Consider the following 22309-nt stretch of genomic DNA (forward strand, 5'->3'; position numbering starts at 1 on the left):
TTTATCCAAGATCTGGTAATGGATACTTCGAACAAAGCAAAAACACTGTTGAAGCCGAATACTAAAAAGTGTTGGATGTAATAAAGCAAGACTATCAATTAACTGACCCATGGCTGAGGGCCCATCTGGGAATTTCACAATATAATTGTTACTTCCGTCATTTTCTGTCAGCTTCCTGTATAGATTATTTACTTATCTCCCACTCTCTCGAATGAGTTGGTTCAGAAATTCGGGCTAATTAATTTTTGGACCATTCGTTGGTTGCTATTGAATTAGAAGTGGAGGCAAGGTAAACGGATAGGTCCAGGGGCATATGGATTGCCTCCTTCTTTCCAACCAGAAGTGATTGACAAGCAAGAAGAAATGCATTGAGGATTTTTTTCAGTTGAATAAAGGCACTGCTTCACTTTCTTTAGTTTGTGCAGTTTTTAAGGCAACAATGCAGGGTCAGATGGTGGCATTTCTGGCTTTACAAGTTAAAACTGGGGGGCATGCATAGCTGAACTTCAATGTGCATGTGATGCTGATTTGTAGAAGAGGACCAGCTCCTTGGTGTCACAAGTATAAGCAGATTCAGTTGGTTGAAGCAAAACGAAAGCAATAGGATTTTTTTATTTTAGAGGAAATTAATAGCTCACTGATGCTCTATCAGTGGATATATGAGCTGACATTACAGCATTAGAAATTCAGAAGGCCATGGCTTCAATGCCCTGTGGGAAGACTTGTCGCAAAAATGACCTATAAAGCTTTTTCTGTAGCTCTAACACCTTTTATGAGTTAGCTTTTTAATTTTATGAAATAAGGAGGAGAAGCCCATCATTTTTTAAGGAATCAACCATTGTTAGTTTTGTTAAGAAGGGTTAGAATCCTAGGGATATAAACTCATATAGGCCGATTAACTTATTAAATACTGATTACAAAATGTAAATGAAAATTTTGTTAAATCGTATTATTCTGGCTGCCCAGAAGGTTATTTATACCTATCAGACTGGGTTAGCGGCTGGAAGGCTGATGTCGTCTAACACTGGGTTCTTAGTACATAGACTGGATTTTTTTTATGTGAATCAGACGCCCGCACTGATAATGATGGTAGATGCTGAGAAAGCATTAAACCTGGAAATTGGGATGCTTTTTTTATGGCCTTTCCCTCACTATTTATAACTGTGCGACGTAGTGTATATCAAGGGACACAGGCTAAGGTCTTCAACAAATCAAATGTAGCTGGGATAATTGATATTAACCAGGGAACTCTGCAATGCTGCCCCTTGACTTCCATAATATTTACTTCTTTTAGCGAACCACTGGCAGTTAGAATCAGGGCAGATTTGGATATAGAGGCACCGATAGTGGGAATGTCTAAGCCAAAACTATTCACAGACAACATCATTTTATACCTCAGGCCAGAAGAACAAAATATGTAAATGATATTGACAGAGTTTCAACAGTTCCAATCAATAGGATCTAAAATGAATCTTAATAAAACGGAATTGCTTTTATTCAACAACCCCTCTTTCTTTTTTTCTTCTGAAGCAAGCTTCCTCTTCAAAACAATTTGTTATTTGGGGATATATGGAACTAATTGCTATGCAGAGCCTTATAATCTTAATCATGAAGTAATGATGAAAAAGATTTGAGACTTATTGGACAGATGGACACTTCTTCCTCTTACTATAATTGGCCGAATAGCTCTTAAAAAAATGTCTTGCTGATTTTTCTTTTTACAAACGTTCAGATATAAACCAGTATGACGTATTTTAAAGAATTTAAATCACTTTTCTGACGCTTTATTTGGAACAAGACAGTTTCAAGGGTTAAACTTCCAGTGATTCAACTGTAGATACATCAGGGGAGTTTGGCATTGCCTCATGTATTCACATATTACGAAGCATCTCTTACAGATATATTAGGTTTACAAATAGACAGCAGATCTCCAGATAGTTCTATTTGGGAAAAGATGGTTCAGGATGCTGGATCCCAGCTCCTGGTTTTTATAAAGACTATCAGGCACATGCACCAAAGTAGGATTTTGTGAGTCCCTAATTGCGATGATTAATGAATTCCAATTAAGGACTCGCAAAATCCTATGCATGTAGGAATCGCTATAAAAATAGCGATTCCTACATATTCCTTATTTGCGACTCGCAAATTGTGAGTCGCAAATAAGGAATGGCTTCCCATTCATTCCTATGGGCCTATCTTTCTGTCTTCTAGACTGTCTCATTGTCAGGAGTCTGATGTAGCTCTGTTTTTTTTTTTAGTTAGGATCAAAACTATTGTGAATCTTCTACACATCTTTTTCCTATTCAGTGCTTTATGTAGGAAGCAAAAGGATCAGGGATTGCAGTTTCTACCCCGTTAAAATAAATGTGAGAAATTTATGTCTGGAGGAAAATACTGCCAATTGATTATCCATTCCACATGCCTTGTACATTCATGCCATAAGAGGAATCCGCAAATGCTCGTTGGCAAAACGTCTAAGATAACACTGTGCGGGCTCTCTCAAGAATTCCCCAGGTTCCCTTGGTTTTACTGGCACCTGTTGTGAAACAATTTAGCCAATACTCCTATCTGCAAGAGAAGAATGCAATCATTTGCCCCAGTGAATGGTATATCAGTTATATTCCTCAATCGTCAAAAAATAAAAATTCATTACATAATTTCCATTCACAAGAACACAACTACATCACAAGACTTTCTGCATTTTTTTAATCTTTTATTTGCACTATTCATACTGTAGCATGCCCACTTTTCTGTTTTGAAAATAAACGCAGGATAGTCAACTTAAGAAACAAATTAAATGTGGATATCTTTTATTGTTCATTAACGTACATTTCAGTTCTAAAAAGAGCACATTTACACAACTGAGCAATTAATGAACCACTGCTTTAAATTGATTCTGAAGGCGAAATGGGGCTTCATCTGAGATGTGTAAAACAAACAAGATGATGGACGGAATGTTGTACAATGGCAAAACATTCACCCCCAGTCACAGATCTGGGTTTAATCGATCGTTATTTTGCTCATCAAGCCACCCCAGTTCAGACATGGCCCTATGCAAATCAGTCTTGGCCCTGTGCCTCATGGGAACAGTCCAGCCCGAACGGCCAAGCCATGTCTTCCCTGGACCGGAATCAAGCATACTAGGACCGGTTTCTGGCTATCAGCCATCTTCAGCCAGGATAGCTTGACTCCAGTGGCGTAGTGAGCAAGGGACCCAGGTCTGGGCATACCCTTCCCACATAGGGTGAACAGAAAAACAAACAAGATGATGGACGGAATGTTGCACAATGGCAAAACATTCACCCCCAGTCACATATCTGGGTTTAATCCATCGTTATTTTGCTCACCAAGCCACCCAAGTTCAGACATGGCCATATCAAATCAGTCTTGCCCCTGTGCCTCATGGGAGCAGTCCTGCCCGAACTGCCAAGCCATGTCTTTCCTGGACAGGAATCAAGCATCCTAGGACCGGTTTCTGACTATCAGCCATCTTCAGCCAGGATAGCTTGACTCCAGTGGTGTAGTGAGCAAGGGACCCTCGTCTGGGCATACCCTTCCCACATAGGGTGAACAGCAAAACAAATAAGATGATGGACGGAAAGTTGCAAAATGGCAAAACATTCACCCCCAGTCACAGATCTGGGTTTATTCCATTGTTATTTTGCTCACCAAGCCACCCCAGTTCAGACATGGTAGTTCGGGCTGGACTGTTCCCATGAGGCACAGGGTCAGACTGATTTGCATATGGCCATGTCTGAACTGGGGTGGCAGTGTGGGCTAAAGAACGGTGATGGATTAAACCCAGATCTGTTGACTGGGTGTGAGTGTTTGATTGGTTCAGATGCTCCGTCTATCACCACCCCCTTTTGTACCGCTTTGTTCGCCATAAGTTGGCAGGGTATGCTCAGATGTGAGTCCCTTGCTCACTTTGCCACCGGATTCAAGCAAGCCTGGCTGAAGACAGCTGTAATGCCAGAAAAGGGTCTTAGGAAGCTTGTTTTTGGTCCAGGGAAGGCATGGCTTGTCAGTTCGGGCCGGACTGTTCCCATGAGGCACAGGGTCAGACTGATTTGCATATGGCCATGTCTGAACTGGGGTGGCAGATTGGGCAAAAGAACAGTGATGGATTAAACCTAGATATTTTGACTGGGTGTGAGTGTTTGATTGGTTCAGAAGCTCCATCCATCACCACCCCCTTTTGTACTGCTTCATCTGAGATATGTGGCACTTGTAGTTGAGATAGCTGTGTAACCTGTTTTTTCTGTTTTTGCTATGACTTACTTAGGTTTTGAGCTCCGTCTTTTCTTGTTTTTTTGTTTTTCAGTTGCTTTTAAATGAGTCGCTTGCAATAGGAAAAAAAAGAGAGGTCAATGCAGTCCTCCGATTCATTTGGATTAGACGTCGCATGGTTTGGTAGAGTTGAAAGCACTCTACAACTCATTAACCTATAACATGAAAATGTGAAAATGCACTGGCTTGCAGCATCCCCTAAGCGCTTCGAACGCTTTTGTTTCTGTTCGCTATCGTCCTTTTTCATCTACCAAATTATAGTACAGGGTTTTAGCCAGCAACATTTATGTTGTTCCCTATTTTTATAGCTAATCAAAAATAGTCGATGTTGTGGGCCTAAAAACATTTCAAGAAGGGCATAATTGTTTTGCCAAAGATCAGAGAATTATTAAGCGTAAACACTCTATCAAAGTAATCAACGCTGGGCTAAATAAACTACACTGAGCCAAAATTGATTGAACTCGGAAAATGTTAGCAACATATTGAACATGAATTTTATTTTTATTGTTGCAAGTTGAATTTCAATATCTAAAAATGTGCATAATTGTAGCAATGTTTGCCTTCTTTAATTCTTTGCGGTTTCTTGTGCTTATGTGTTAACTTCATTGGTTAGCTTTGTGGCATGTCTCTGCTTCCTTTTAGAATTAGTCTACATTTATTCATTTTCAGTTTTTCATAATATTCTTAGGCATTTCTTACAAGAAGATCGGTCATTAACAATAAGAAAAGAGTGCCCAGCGCAAACAGATGTATTCAGTAGAGCAACAAAAGTGAACCTCATACCTCATGCAGGCAATATTATTTCAAAATATTAAAGCGTACGGATGGCAAACAATAGCTACCACATCACATATCAAAACAGGATGCACACCTTGTTTATTAACACTTTTAAACATTCTTCCATTATTGTCAGCCTCGTGCTGACCGGTGAGTGCCAAGCCCAGGAAGCACTCTTTTAATGAAACACCATAGCAAGTGGAGCGACATCTCGCTCCACCCGATCGCACTATTGAGTTATGCCTTCACGGCAGTTACATTCCAGAGAATACTTCATTTTCAACTTGCTCCTCATACTCTTTACTCATTTTCTCAGTTTTAATATGCTTTAATTCCACAGGCGGGGTGATCATGCATTTTCCTAGATTTCTAGTGCTCCCACTGTGTCCATCCGGACCTCTTTAGAAAGAACACGACATAGGCATTTCTTCATTCAGGCGCAGTGTTTAATAAAACCCAATGCATTTCGTGCTTAAAAGCACTTCTTCAGGGGTCACTACAATCAGATAGAAACAGTCTCCAATTAATACAATCTCTGCGTTTGCACAGTTTATCATGTACTCAAAATTTTCACAACATTATATGCAAAAACGGTAATTATTGTTAAGAAAAACAACATTCTTCCTGTCTACCCAAACCATCAACAGCTTGCGTTTTAACCTTAAAATTGAAATTGAAAATTCACACCCTTCATTCCCTTGTGATTAAATCACTCTATCACAACGTCCTATTACCACCCTCGTGTTGCCCCATGTTTATAACAATCTCAGTGCTTCATGCCCCATTGAACATCTTGCCTTGTTTGTTTAGTTAATTCAGCTCTGTTCCTTTTACTAAGCATCTGCTCTGAAATATTATTCACTTCCCTCGAGAAACATTTTAATACTACTGGCTGTTTAACATACCTGCTCTGAACTGCTTAAAAACATTGCATCCTCCAAGCGTCTTCAACCAAATCTTAACATCGCCCCTCCCTTCCTCTTCCTTAAAACCCTTTCATTCTCCCCACCCACTCAACACGATGTGAATTTCGCGCTTTTTTAAAAAAACATTGCAATTACTTCCGCCTATTGCTGTTGGTAATGTAGTCTGGTTAAAGCAACAGCAATAGGCGGCAGAGCAGATGCTTAGTAAAAGGAACAGAGCTGAATTAACTAAACAAACAAGGCAAGATGTTCAATGGGGCATGAAGCACTGAGATTGTTATAAACATGGGGCAACACGAGGGTGGTAATAGGACGTTGTGATAGAGTGATTTAATCACAAGGGAATGAAGGGTGTGAATTTTCAATTTCAATTTTAAGGTTAAAACGCAAGCTGTTGATGGTTTGGGTAGACAGGAAGAATGTTGTTTTTCTTAACAATAATTACCGTTTTTGCATATAATGTTGTGAAAATTTTGAGTACATGATAAACTGTGCAAACGCAGAGATTGTATTAATTGGAGACTGTTTCTATCTGATTGTAGTGACCCCTGAAGAAGTGCTTTTAAGCACGAAATGCATTGGGTTTTATTAAACACTGCGCCTGAATGAAGAAATGCCTATGTCGTGTTCTTTCTAAAGAGGTCCGGATGGACACAGTGGGAGCACTAGAAATCTAGGAAAATGCATGATCACCCCGCCTGTGGAATTAAAGCATATTAAAACTGAGAAAATGAGTAAAGAGTATGAGGAGCAAGTTGAAAATGGAGTATTCTCTGGAATGTAACTGCCGTGAAGGCATAACTCAATAGTGCGATCGGGTGGAGCGAGATGTCGCTCCACTTGCTATGGTGAAACAATAGCTACCAAACACGCAGAAAAATGGGATACACAAAATGATGTTATGAAAAAGAGATCAAAGTAAATCTAAATGGTAATGCGGGATACCACTATAAATTTGCACACTGCGACACAATGCAGATTCAGTAGACCCCATTTTTTGCTAATTGTTTAGCTGGTTTCATCAATGTTTTAGAGTTTGTGTCTGGTGTTAACCTAATGGGGGAGGGGAGTGTGTGGGTGTGTAGGGACCTAGTCCGGTTTATTTGCAAGGCCCTAGTGCTGCCGATATGGCAATTTTTCCTATATTAGGGACCACACCAGCCACACAAGGGGGTTGTAAATTAGTCCCTGGCGGGGATATTTACAGGAAAATGCCGGAGCGCTGGTGTAACGCCAAATTTCTCACCACCGCAGTACAACATTTTCGAAAACGTAGTGATGCGCCATATTTACAAAAATACGGTGCACCTCAGCGTTTCTCCGAGCAAGAAAAAAAACTGCCTTGCGCCATGTTGCAAGGGTGCCTGCTCTGCAGGGGCAATTGTTTATGTGCAGGAAGGAACACCTTTCTAAACATAAACAATCAATAATGGCCATTTGCTCTGATGTTCCGGTGGCATTGCGCAATTCTCAATATTTTCAATGTTGCGCTAAGCCACTTAACTGGCCTAATGCCACCTTGTAAATATGCCCCTTTCCACTAGAGTTGGCTACCGCAAAGGGGCAGGCAATGGGTGTTGCAGTGGGCTTTTCATCACGACACCCATTGCTGTTTGATGCTGCCCCAGATTTACAAGACTGAGGCAGCGCCAAAAACTAAGGCCAGGCCATATGTGGTCGTAGAATGGCGATGGGAGGATAAATTATTAATTTCTCCTCATTTTCTGCTTTTTCTATGAGTGTTGCCTTCTGAAACACACTTAAAAAGAGCAACATGCCATTAATTATAGTATATGTGCAGGAAGGTGTCTATTCGTGCACATAAACAATCCTTAAATAATCACAATTTGCTACTTCAATGAGTGCTGCATTCTGCAGCACACATAGATGTAACAAATTGCCATTAGTCATTGTTTATGTGGGACACCTTCCTGCGCATAAACAATCACTCCTTGCAACGCATGCATCCTTGTATTATCCTGCAAGTGTGCCTGCTTTGGAGGTAGGCAGCTCAATTTAGAGCCAGTGCTAGGGTAAATACAGGGGTGCGCCGTATTCTTGTGAATACGCACTTCCCTACATTTTTTAAATGTCGTAGCGCGGCGCTGGCAAATTTGGGACACGTCTGTGCTCTGACATTTTCTCGTAAATATGGCCTAGGGTGTTTGATTTGTGTGACCGGGTAAGTAGCCGAATGGTATGTGCATGATGTACTTTAATAAACCATATTAGGGAAGGGTGTGTACTTCATTTTTGCCTTCTGCACAATATGGAGTTAAGGATTTTTTTCACAGACAGAGGAATAACATTGGTGATATTCCTGAATGTTGATGGAGGTGAGATAGATTCTGAAGTTAGATAAGTATAGGCATGGGTCCTTAAGATAATCTTTGATGCCTTTGGTCTAGCAAGGAGCTGCTGATTAATTGTTTCTGAGCAACGTCATCTTGAGGATAGTATGAGTGATGAGTGGAACTTGAGACTTGTGCAAGGTGAGTAAACGTGTTGGTAATGTCTGCCCTTTTGCCTGATTACTCCTTCAGTCGACTGATGACAGCCAGGTTCAGAAACCTCACACCTCACTGTGCCTTTGTTGTGGGTGATTCACGCTGGATACAACCAAGATGTAAGAAGCATTCATTTACTTACACAAAGGCTGAGTCAAGTGAAGAGCCTGGGAAGGACACTTGAAAGGTGAACCAGAGCAAACCCTTCTGAACGTTCAAATATTGAATACAGATCTTATGCCTTCTTTTGCTCCATAAAAATGGAATCCCACAACATCAATTATTTTTGAAGTTCAAATTAATCTATGGGCAAGGATGTGTTTGCTGCATAGTGTACATATAAGAATGTTGTTCAACCAGCGGTGGTTTCCTGCATGACAGTTATTTTAACAAAGGTGAAAGCAAAACTAACCACTTGCTAACAGAATTTTATACTGGAAATAAATTGCACCAAACCCAACCTACCTTCTGAGAGTGGGAAGGAGTCAGAAGTGACTGTTCAGTAGGAAATAGATGCATTGTGGTGTGGCTCACTGGTTAGAGGCTTTTTACAAGTGAGAGCAGGTTGAGGGAAGCAATTGGTAACGAGTGTCCCACAAACTTTTTGTGTCTTTATCAATAGGTTTAACAAACGGGGAAAGACATTTATTTGGCCCTGAAGAGAGTTTGAGAAGAATCCTCACAAACTCGAAACGCGTAGGCGGACAGGATCAAGTCCTCAGTTCTGATAAATAGTTTAGATCGCTAGGAACTACATGCCTAGCTCTTTCATTCAACATTTCTACCGAGAGGTCGTTTTGTTCTATTGGAGACCCATTAATAGGCTCCTTGTTGGTCAATTTAAACAATAATTTCTAATACTGTTTTGAAGAAATATGGTTATATTTTTTCCCCCTTCTTTGTGAAACAGTTTCATAAGGTTTTTTGTATATCACATGTTAATTAGTTGTGTGTTTTTACAATTCATTTTGTATATTGCGTGAATTGTTGTGTCAAAATTCACTTTTTTTGATTTAAGGTTTTGGTGTACGCATTTGGCAAGTACGTTCAAGACATTGAGATTTCTCTAGACTCAAGTGACTTCTATTTTTGATAAAATTGTTAAATAAAACGGCGAAAGCAAACGCCTAGATAAACATATTAAGCTCTGTTTATCTTCTTTTCATTCCGAAGTCAAATGGTGTGAAATTCATTCAGGTGTGGGTTCCTTTCTATTTTTCACAAAATCACTGGTTAGAGGCAGCAGACCCGGAAGTAGAGAATGGCCCGGGACCAGGGTTCAATTCCCGATGCGGCAGGGTCGTGGACCAGGGTCAACGTACTCGATATTTCTCGCCTCGGTGCCTACTCTAACCGGGGATCACACTCGGCAACTCTAGGCATTAAGCTTGCCTCATCTCTACAACGGCCCCCCACAGACGCCGGGGATGCCTGGTTTCACCTTGGAGATACCCAGAAAGGGACCATCTCACAGGGAAAGCCAGGACGGGTTCCCCAGTGGTCTTCCGCGCCAGGATACTCCGGTAGTAATTGAGCGCGCTACAAAACAGCATATTACATTACATTACATTACATTGTGGGCCCGGAGCAGTTAGGACTTCAAAAAGAGGTGGACAGCAGGTAGTGGTCTGCATACCCCTTTGTTGGTGGGTAACAGTCTCTCAAACATTGGTTCTTAAAAAGACCAATGCCAGCTTGATGTGAAGAGTACCAAAGTCCTACCCACACTCTGATAAACGGTCAGGATGGCCTTTGTTCCAAGATGATTATTCCAAAGGAAATTAAGTTTATGAAAAGCTGTAGTGGCCTGACAAAATGTGGCATGAACTGAGATGCATTGACTGCAACAAATTAGGTGTATGAGTGACCTCGTTGCCCTGTTGAAATTAGCCTGTGTGTTACTACACCACCATTTAAAGTTTGCCTTAGTGGTCCTACATTATTAACAGAATATCTATGCACCTGCTCATTATGCAGTCCTGTCTTGCTCTGTGATGGCTTTCTATGCCTCCAAGAACGCAACCTATAAAGATCAGAGCCATGTAGCAGCAGCATTAATGAGGATGCATGCAAGAGTATATATATATAAAATCTTTATTCGGCTTGTTCACAGTGGAAAAACCATAAAAGTACACAAAATAGCAAACACAGTAAAAATACACTTGTTACATATATTTCTGATAAAATTCATTTCATAGTTAAAAAGAGAAAAGTTAATCAAAAATGTGCAAAATACCGCTTATTCTCACACTGACAAGATTTTTAGAGATTCGTTCTGTGTTTCATGATACACTTTAAGAAACTACTAATAAAATAACAGACATTTGGTGTTTCCAACATTTGCAGTCTTAAAAGGGCAGGTCTGCATTGTCGCAATCCCCAAGATTTTAGTATCGGTAAAAGCCAGATCTTTCTGTGGGCTTGGTGGTATTTACAAAGCAAGATCACGTGCAAATTCGACTGCGTTGATATACCGTCACACGGACAGGGCGGGAGTATAGCCTCCCAACAGTTTTGTGACGGGAAGGTGACCATTCTAAAGAATATATTTAGCCTAAATCTTGTAATGAGCATTCTCTCGTAGGTTGGCATTTGGAGTTCTAAGTACGGATGAATGACAAAGGCTACTTGGATCATATTTGAATGGATCACTGCCGTTTTTGTCGAGTTGGAAGCGAGTCTTAACGACTCCAAATGGCATAATGCTTGACGTTTAAGAACTTTTTTTGGAATGTCCGTTATAGATGTCGGGTCTGAATAGTACTTCTCAAGGCCTAAATCAGTAAGAAAGTTCCTAACATATAGGAGCCACTTTATTTTTACAGAATTGTCCATATTCATTGAATCTGTGATGATGGCTTGAGTCAGAGCATTTTTGTTTGATTTCCAAATGCGGCGCCACAGCATCAGAGGTTCGATTTTAATTAAATCCTCTAGATATGGTATGGCTAATTCTAGGTGCATTGCGTAAATTGAGGTGCCTTTGGGGGTGGCTAGCAAGAATCTTAAGAAGGTGTTTTCCGCCCTCTGAATAGGGCTAACATCAGTATACCCCCAGACTCCTGCACCATATGTTGCTATTGCCTGGCATTTGGCGTTGTAAATCTTAAGGAGCTCTACTGGAGGCCTCTTGCCTAGTTTCTGGGAGAAAGTTATTAGTGCTGCAATTGATCTCCTAAATAAAAGTGCCCTTGTGCTCACTGCTTGCTTCCAACAGAGTTGGTCATCTATCATAACCCCCAAGTAGGGATAGTGTGGGGTAGGTTCAAGCTTTTGCTTATTGAGGATTATTGGATAGGTTCTTTTTCGGTGTCTGCCAACAGTCATTACGAACGTTTTTTTTACGTTCACTTTTAGATCTAAATTGCCCATGAAGGACGTGTATCTATTCACTGCGTTCTGAAGTTCTTTGGGTGTTCGCGCTAAGATGACGGCGTCATCCGCGTAGAGCAGGGCTGGGATCAGGCGGCGGTTTATGCGTGGGAGGTCCTGGGCCCCCCTCAACATCTCCTCCTCCAAGCCGTTGGTGTAGAGTGAGAAGAGGAAGGGGGCCAGGACGCATCCCTGCCTGACCCCACGCCCTACGCTAAACGGGGACGTCAACTCACCATTGACGCCGAAGCGTACTCTGGCTGTGGCCCCAGTGTAAAGCTCTTTGAGAAAATCTAAAAGGGGTGGATCTACTCCCAATTGAGCCAAGACCCTCCACAGCTTTCTGTGCGAAACGCAGTCGAAAGCTGCGGAGAGGTCAACAAAGACCATATATATCTTGGTAGGGATGGCCTGTGTATATTTCCCCATTATTAGGGTAAGGTTAAGGACCTGCTCTAGGGTACCAAAACCTTCTCGGAAACCGAATTGGATATCCGAAATTATGCCCCGGTCCTCAGTCCACTGCTGGAGGCGCTCAAGAATCACTCTCCCCACTACTTTCCCGAGAGAATCCAGCAGTGATATGGGCCGGTAGCATTTTACATCTTGCCGGTCCCCCTTTTTAAAAATGGGGACCATTATTGATTTTGTCCAAGATGTTAGGATTCCCTCACTTGCTGCTGCTGTACATACTCTAGTTAAGATGGGGGCCCAGAGATCTTGATTACTTTTAAAAAGGTCCACCGGGACCCCGTCGGGTCCTGGTGCCTTGCCTGTTTTACTACTCTGCAGAGCGTCTATAAGGTCTGAAATATCAAAAGGGACCAGGATAGGGTAATTTACCTTGGGGAGAGGGGATTCTGTTGGATGGGTATTCTTAAAGATTTCCTCAAAGTGGGAGACCCAGGTGTTTTCGTCGATAGCGACTTCTATTTTTGGGGTCTCTCTGTCTGTGAGGTATGGGGTTCTGACCGTGCGCCAGAAAAGCTCACTGTTTTGTGAGACTGCACCATGGTGGAGATCATCCCATAGCTTTTGCTTTAGTTGTGCAGTTCGCAGCTTTCTTTCCCTTGTGTATTTGCGCCTGAGCAGCTGGATCTGAGCCGCATCACGTGGATTATTTTTGAGAGCGGATTTCAGCTTTGATAAGGCCGCTGTGCAGTTATGATTAAACCACTTTGGTTTTGAGGGGCGGTTTATTTTAGGTTTTGTGGTGAGCAGGTCTTTTATAGCGTCTAATATTAGATTAAAATTTCTCAAGACTTCTTTATGGCTAGTTGTGAGATCCAGGCATTTCATTATGTTTGAGTAGGACTGCGTTACTAATTTTTTCATTATGTCAGATGGGTTAATTTTAGCCCATCTGATTGTTAGTCCATTACGTTTACCGACCTCTATCTTGTTCTGCCTGAGAGTGGTCGCCATCTCTGATTTATGTGAAAGGTTGGCAGGCATGGGCATAGTTAGTATTAAGGCTGCGTGATCGCTAAGGGGGGTGACAATGACTTCAAAATCTTTAAATGTCGACATTAGGGTTTGGGAGAGAAATATGAAGTCTACTGTTGTCTTATGTCCTCTACCCACATAGGTCGGTATGAATTCGTTTGGATCTGCTTTTACATGATTTGCAATCTGGAGATCCAGATCTGATAGGGCGATGTTAATTATGTTTCCCAGTTTAGAGTGTGCGAGGTGTGCTAGTGGAACATTAAAGTCGTCCACGATCCCACAACACAGTAAATTGGGAGCTGTGCAAGGATGAAGATTGAAATCGCCTCCCCAAATTAAATGGGTTGCTTTATTTGCAGGGCTCTGATGGAGTACTTGTTTTAGTTTATCGGTTATGGTAGTGAGGAGAATTATAAAGTTTTCTTCCGATAGATTATTATATGTGTTGGTCAGGATAATAGTGTCTTTGTTAGGAAAAGTGAGTGATAGGATTTGATGATTGGTGTCCTGAGAAAGTGTGGCCACTTTATTAAGAGGTAGGGAATTTGAGATATAGATGGCTAACCCACCTTTTGGTCTGCCCATTGTACTGGTTAGGGCTGGAACATTATAAGTTTTATAGCCTTGTAGATGGAGTTCTTCTATGGACCATGTCTCCTGGAGACAAATTATTTGGCATGGGGCTAAAAACTTCTGCGCAGAGCCATCCTCGATTTTATTTCGGAGGCCCGCGATGTTCCAATAAGAAGCTATGAGAAATGAAGGGTCATCGGTAGATTCTGCTTCTGGGGTTATTGTGTTATTGTTACTGGTAAGCGAGGCGGTAATGTTGGGCTGCAAAGGGAGAGATAATTGGGTGTCAATGGGAGGAATTTCTATTAGTGGTCAGTCGACCATTTCTAGGCCGCTGAACCTATTTCTTAGTGGGATGTTTTGCCATGGGTCCCATCGTGTTTGCTCTCTATGTGGGGGCCAATGTGTATAAGGTCTTCTGTCGTCCCACCTTCCTCCCTGGCGGCGCTGTCTCACTGGGTGCCAGGAGTAGTCTGGCTCGTATTGGTTATGGGGGCCGTTATAAGTGGTATTTGGAAAGTCATCCTGCCTAGGAAATGGGACGGACCAAGGGGGCTCCTGCTCCTGTGTATAACTGTCTATTTGCCTGAAGGGATAGAAGAAGGGGAGGGACTTGATCTTGATTCCTCCATTTGGGGTGATGTCTTCCCAGGCACAGACATAATCCGCTATTCGAGGGTCCTCGAAAGTGATTGTGATACAGTCACCGGGAATGGTTTTTCGGGTATTGCCCACCCATGGTACCCTGGCTACGGATCTGATTCTACCGCGCCAGGAGGATGGAATTGGGCGGTTGGTCTGGAGCCAATGCTGAACTTTATTTTTCAGGGACCAGACCGGTTCTGGGGTAAGATCTATTAGTTCTGGCACTCCAGCCATGACTGCCACATAGGGTGAGGCCTCTGGAGGGAAATCTGCTGAGAATCTTGGTGGGCCAGGATTCCCCGCAGTGTTTCTCTTGGGCCTGCCCGCAGGTGTTTTTGGTGGTGCAGACGGGGGAGGTATGGTTTTTGTTGTTGCATTATGCGTGGTTTTCCCTGAGGTTTTGTTGGCTGTACTGCTCGGTGCCGTCGGAATTGCGGCAGTAGTAGCAGGCACAGTTGTCGCAGGCACAGCTGGGGAAATCAAAACGGTGGTCTGCTGTGGGTTGCTGGTAGAGCTTTGAGCTGCTACAGTTTTTGTTGTTTTGGTTGAATTTGAGGTGTTATTATTAGTCAACAAATTTGGAGTAGTTATCCTGAGGGTCTTTTGTTGTGGGTTGGGTAAAGGTGGATTGGCGATTGATGCATTGGAGCTTATTGGTTTTTTGCTATTGTTTTGTGGTAGTTTTTGGGGACATGGTGGTAGAAATGACTGCTGATTTTTTAGAAGCTTGGAAATTTGCAGTTCTAGGGTTGCTAACCGATGTTCTAAGGGTTGTAGCGCATGTTTGACTACGTTGGCTATGCTGGAGAGTGTTAGTTCCTGAGCCTCAACAGCGTTCAGATCCACTGGGGTTTGTTTTGTGGAGTAAGGGTCCAAAACTATCAGGGAGGATGGGACCTTCTCTACCTGATGGACTGACGCTAGGATCTCGACATGTGTCGCCCTATCATCCTGAATTTGTGGGATACTTGATGTTGTTACCAAGTTTTCTGGGGTAGTTGGGTTTCTTGGTGCCCTTTTCTTACTGATTGCTCCCTCCCTCCTACCCCTTTCTAATCTTTTTTCTGACGAAGAGATTTCTGCAGGAGTTGTTGGAAGCAGTTCGGGGGTTTTTTCTAGGTCGAAGCTGAGTTGGGAGTCCGCTAGCTGAGATACCGACAGATCTACTGTGTTTGGTAGACTGCGTCTCTCTCTAGTTGGAACCAACTCTGCGTTTGGGACTCCTAGCATGCAAGAGTATCATAGAGATGTAATAAGACATTTTAATCATTCACAGGGGCTCCATGTTCAGCACTGGTGAAATCATTCATACTTGCACTAGTCCTTGATGACAGGAGAGGACTCCGCAGGAACCCTGCTTGTTTTATTTGTTTGGGTTGGTTGGATAGATACGACTGTAAGTGCCTCAGCACTGTTCCACATATTCTGACTCGTAATGTCATGTTTTTAAAAGAGAAGCCAGATCTAAAACCTAATTGTAGATCATTAAGTAGATAGTTTCCCGCACAAAATGTTAATTGCTTCACAGACAGCTCTCCAGAACTTTAGAAAGGAAAGGCTACAGGTCAAAACGGGTTTAGATTGTTTAGGTGGGCTCTTTGTTTTTTTTAGTAACAAATGCCCAGATGCATCAACCTTTTTAGGAAGTGCAAACGGTGCGATTCGCAAAAATCGGCCTTTTGCACTTCCTAAATTGGTTACTGGGATGCATCAAGCTTTTTTGGAAAATCGCTATTTTTTGCGAGTTCCAAAAATGCGATTGCTTTTAAGGAATCGCAAATTTGCGATTCCTTAAATGCAATGCATCATCCTCAAAACATTTGCGATTTTAGAAATTGCAAATGCAAATTACCACGAAGTTCAACTTCGTGGTAATTTGCAAAAATGTTTAAAAACGCATAAAAATGCATTTTTTAAACGTGTACGTTACAGACACACATGTCCTTAGGACATGTGTGTATGTAACTCACATGTAAAAGTGCATTTCATGGGTGCAGGGGGGGGTCCTTTGGACCCCCCTCTTCACCCTTGAAAGGCTTTGATGCATTCCGATTTCAAATTGCGAATTCGCAATTCCCATTCATTCCTATGGGCATTTCAGCCCATAGGAATGTATGGGAATTGCGGATTCGCTATTTGGAACTCGCAATTTTATTGGAATTCGGTAAAAATTGCGATTTCTACCGAATCTCAATAAAATAGCGAAATTAATGATGCATTGCCATTTGCGATTCCTTATTTGCGATTCCTTATTTTTCGCAAATAAGGAATCGCAAATGACAACGTTGATGCATCTAGGGGAAAGTCACTTGGCTAGTTGTTCAGGTGCCTGGGATCGTGCAATGTTTCAGGGATGAATTTACTAGCAGCCAGATTCATGAAAAACAGGATTAGCAATTCTCAAATAGCGATAAATTGCGAATCGCTATTGAGAAATCGCAAATCTGAATTCATGAAGATTAGCGATTAAAAAATGCGTTTGCGATAAATGATAAATGATAATCGCAGAAAAATCGCTATTTCCGGCTACCCGCGTCAGGATTGCGATCCCGCAAATAGCGATATCGCTATTTGCGATATCGCTAATTGCGAGATCGCAAAATCGCGAGATCGGGAAAACGGGAAGTCGCATTTTGAGCACAGTGATGACACCACAACCAGGAAGCAGGCAGTTCCCACCCCCATTCACCACAGTGAGGCAGACCTGGAGGGAGCAAGTGGGAGAGCTGCTGCTATTCTGGTGACTTGTAAACTGCAACTACTCTGCTGCCATGTCAGAGGAACCTGTTCCTGGCCCCAGCAACACCACAGGACGGAAGAGGAAGCTCAAGTATTCTGAGCAGGAGCTCGAACATTTGATCGAAGGGGTGGTGGCAAACCACGAAAAACTCTTTGGAAAAGACTCCAGGAGGGTCCCGGAGCAAGAAAAAAGGAGGATCTGGCAGGGAATAGCCTCCACTGTCAACTCCGTGGGTGTGGCCGATAGGTCACTAGAGGAGCTGAAGAAAAGATGGTATGACCTCCGAGGTCGTGCCAAGGAGAAGGTGGCGGAGCACCTTGGAGAGTCATCGGGCACTGGAGGTGGCGGACCTACAGTCCCTCCTAACACACCCTTGGAGGACCAGGTGGAGAACACCCTTGAGAGGGAGGCGTGCGTTGGCGTCACACGTCTGGACTCCTCCCGCCCCACCCAAGACACCCAAGGTAAGTGGCATGCGACTGCGACCCTGTCCCCTATGACTGTCCCTGACCAAATAGGCTCCCATAATGTCCCTTAGTCATGCCATTGTTGCACATCTGGGAATGCCCTGAAGCATTGTGGGAGATGTAGTGTGGCCACAATGTAGTAGTACCACAATGCAGCCAGACAGGATCCAAAGTACGCAAATCCACAACCATTCAGGGAATGTCACCCAGCATGCATGTAGCAACTGCACGTCTGACAGATACATGCAACTAATGATTGTCCACTTACCCTCACAGGTGGCGCTGAAAGCAGCAACAGTGAAAGGCTGCAAATTGATGAGGAGGCCCAGGAGTAGGATTTGCCACCACAAACCCAGGCACCAGCCCCTGCCGCTGCTACAACACCAGTAGCCAGGCCCCCCACCATTGTGCCCCCTGCATCTGGCGCACCACCGGCAGCCACAGCCAGGCCCCCCACCATTGTGCCCCCTGCATCTGGCGCACCACCGACAGCCACAGCCTGGCCCCCCACCATTGTGCCCCCTGCATCTGGCGGACCACCGACAGCCACAGCCAGGCCCGCCACTATTGTGCCTCCAGTCCCTGCCGCACCAGCAATGCCTGCTGTGACACCACCAGCAGCTGGTGCTACAACATCTGGGCTTGTGACAGCGCCAACACAGCGGCCAGCCACAGTGACAGGCCAGCAGAGCAGGCGTGGGAGGTCTCGCCAGCACACCATTGCTGCAATCAGCAGGAGGGGCAATGGACAGGCTCTTGCGCGTATGAGCGTCGAAAGACGCATGTTGAGAATACATCAGCGCCAGGCACAGCAGCAAGGTGCCATTCAGCTCCAGCTACACAAGATTGGGCGCAATGTGGCCGGAGTGGCAGACCGCATCGACCGCATGACGGCGGCCATGGCAGGTATGGGGGACCGCATGGACAACATGACTGCAGCCATGGCAGGTGTGGCGGAGGGAATGGCCCGCATGACTGCAGCCATGGAGGCCAACACCGCTGCGATGACTACGCAGCGCAGTGCAGCACGCCGGCGCCACCACCAGCTCATGAGCCGGCTGGCCTCCTACAGCAGGTCCAATTATGTGGCAGCTAATGCAACTTCACAGTTGTCGCGGCGGTCACTAGTACAGCAGCACACACTCGTACAGTGCTGTGAGGACATGACCAGGGTCCTGGAGCACCTGACCACGGCGGTTACTGCACTACACCCTCCTGCTCTACCTGCCACTGTTGGGGGTGATGATGTCAGTGAGGGGGCATCCAGCATCAGCAGCCACTCTGCCTCACAACTCCCGCCACTCAGGCGCAGCACCAGGGCAACGCCAGGTACAGGTGCCCCGGAAGAGGATGAGCCTCAGAGGCGCTTGGGCGGAACGCGCAGGAGGCGCAATTGACTCATTTGGACAATTACAGGCACAGGCTGACTATAAGCCTGCCCTGTCCTTTGACACTGCAGTATGAAGTAATACTGTTAGTAGAAAATAGTTGTACTGGTGTCATTTTTTGTGAATGAAACAAATAAATTTATTTTGCAGCACACATTAGCGTTGTGTCATCATTACATTTTGCATGCAATTGTGATTTGTGGGGTGAGGGAAGAGGGTGGCCTAGAAACTGTTCACTGTGATGTGGTTGCGACGTCTGTGGCCTTCAGCTGGGTTCTCCACGCGTGCATGGTGCGCATGTGCAGGTGGCCGGTCGTCCCCTTCAGATTCACTGCCAGAGATGTCGACAGGTATCCGTCGCTTGGTTGCAATGTTATGTAGTATTGCGCAGACAGCCACAATGTGGCAGCACACTGCAGGACTGTAATACTTGGCCCCACCTGCCTTGTGCAGTATGCGGAACCTGCTCTTGAGCAGGCCAAATGTCCTTTCTATGCAATTCCTTGTCCGTATGTGTGCAACATTGTAGCGCCGTTGCTGGGGTGTGGCAGGGTTGAGGTAAGGGGTCAGGAGGTATTCACGGAGGGCGTAGCCACTGTCACCTGATTGAGAGGAGCAGATGGTGATTGCCTGTGATGCACAGTTACTTCATAGCAATGTGACATTGTCGACAAAGTGTACTTACCAAGTAGGTGTCCTTCCCCAAACTCTCCCCTGACCAGTCGTGTGTGGAGGCCGCTGTGCCGGAATATGAAGGAATCATGGCTACTCCCTGGGTACTGGGCGACAATGTCAGTGATGTATGTCTTAGCATTGCAGACCATCTGTATGTTCAGGGAGTGGTAGGACTTTCTATTGCGGTACATATACTCCGTGGCAGCTGGTGGGCAGATGGCGACGTGGGTACAGTCTATGCATCCGAGTACATGGGGAAAATGGGCTACATTGTAGAATTGTAGCTTGGTCAAGTCCAATTCCTGTTGGCTCGTGGGGAATGTGATGTGACGTTGTAGCTGGGTGAGCATGGCGTCAACGAAAGTGTGGAGGCAGCGTGACATGGTGGGCTGGGATATCCCCCCAGCAGCCGCTACTATCCCCTGGAAACTCCCGGAGGCCAGGAGGTGCAGGCCACACAATACCTGCACATGTGTAGGCACCGCATTGGTACGGCTTGTTGGGTGCTGCATCAGGGGGTCAAGGTCCTGTATTAGCTGCATTATCATTTCCCCATTCAGCCTGTATTTTGCATATATCTGCTCTCTGGTTTGGCCCAGCAAGGTGACCCGCTGGAGCAAAATCCTGTCCTGGATCCTGCGTCTCCTCCGTGCTGCTCGCTGTAGCCTTCGACGCCTCACCACCATGTACATTCCTGGCATTGTGGAACTCCGAATGCTGCTGCTGATTGTCCTTATGTGTGATTGGTCAGGCCTGAACCTGTTGGTGAATGGCCAACGGTTTTTCAAATGTAATTTTTTCATGGCTTTTATGGTTACCACCTGCTTTGAGTTGTCCTTAATTAGCGCCGCGCAAACAGCGATTTTTGGGTTTTTCGCTATTAGCGATTTTTCATGAATGCCGATTGCGATTATTTAGCGATTTCGCTATTTATTTCGCAGAATCCGTGGTTTGTCGCATTTTCCGATTTGGTAATGCTCGCCTACCGGGATTCTGCGAATTTTAATGCGAATTCGCTATTATGTGTTAGCGAATTCGCTATTTTGATGTTGAATACCAATTACGTAAATTGCGCCCACAATTGCATTTTCGCAGCGATTGCGGGCGCAATTTTACTTCATGAATCAGGCTGTAGGTCTTTAAAGTAAGGGATGTGAAAGGGCTGATTTCCTTCACTAGCTTGAGTCGGATCGCATTTGTGAAATGACAGGATGGTCTAAGCCCCACAGTAGCCTTGTCTATCTTTCTGAGTTATGTCTTGGAAGGAGGACCAGAGTTTAGAATTTTTACAGGTTAAGTTGCCAGAAGGTGTATTCAGATTGCGGATGGTGAGAGGGAAGTCTATATTTTTTATTCCTGTAGAAGTCGAGAAATTTTAGTAGTTTACTTGGGAGACTTTGATTTTGTGAGAGTTTAGAGTATTTGTTTTTTTTAACAATCTTGAAGAGTTTCCAGGGTTGATTTTTTGTCTTATCGATATAGATTTGATGAAGGAAGTCTTAGTTTCAAATATGGATCTTTTGAAGGCATTCCATGTAGATCTCTATTTAGAGAGGTTTTTAACATAAAGAAGTTTGTTGCCATATTCTCTCTGTTGCACTAAGAAGTTTCCTGTATACGTTTAAATGTCTGTATAACCATTGTGAAGGAGTTAATCTATTATTTTATTGTTTATATGGGGCTGTTTCATCTGCTACTGCTTACAAGGGGCTGTATTTTTGGAGTGCTCCGTGGGTCCAACAGGCATTTTCACCCGCTTTGCATGCCCCCCCGGAGCACTTTGATATTATAGAAGGGGCCATAGATGCTTGTGCATCCACTTCTGTAATACCGATAGCACTGGCCTACTTAAAGCACCAGCCCTAGCTTCAGAGGGCGTTCCCTCATTTGTATGGGGCGTTCCCTCATTTGTATGGGGGCGTTCCCCATACAAATGAGGGAATCCCTTTGCCTCTGTGCCCACGCTGTATTACAGACGCGGATGAAGAAGCAAAGAAGCTGTCAGGAGGCGCACTGTGAGTGCGGCACTCTGTAGGGGGGAAAATGGGGTCCCATGGAACCCCCAGACATCCCATAGCAGGTGGGTGCAGTCACTCACTGCACCTGCCTGCAGTGGGATCTCTAATCTCCCTTAAAAGTGCAGGTGGGTTGTTGCCTGCACAGTGAGAAAGGGAGCGACTTTAAAGCAGCTGCTCTGTTTTTCACATGACTGCGCTGCCCAAAGGGCAGCGCATCCTATGTAATAGGGCACACATTCTCTATATGTTTTACGGTGCACCAGGTGCAAACAGGGAAAGTGCACTCAATACATAATCCAGCCCAAAGTTTTGATGAACTGTCATACTTATTACATCTGTTTCAGTTCTGGGATGCAACGAGATTGCAGTAGTTTTGTTGTATCTCAGAAGTACCTAAGCCATCTCTAATATTTTTTTAATTGATCCATTGCATATGATTTGGTGCAGAAAAGGGTGAATTGAGTAGTCTGTGGTCAGACAAG

Source organism: Lissotriton vulgaris, chromosome 6, assembly GCF_964263255.1.
Source record: "Lissotriton vulgaris chromosome 6, aLisVul1.2, whole genome shotgun sequence".
NCBI classification, from domain to species: Eukaryota; Metazoa; Chordata; class Amphibia; order Caudata; family Salamandridae; genus Lissotriton; species Lissotriton vulgaris.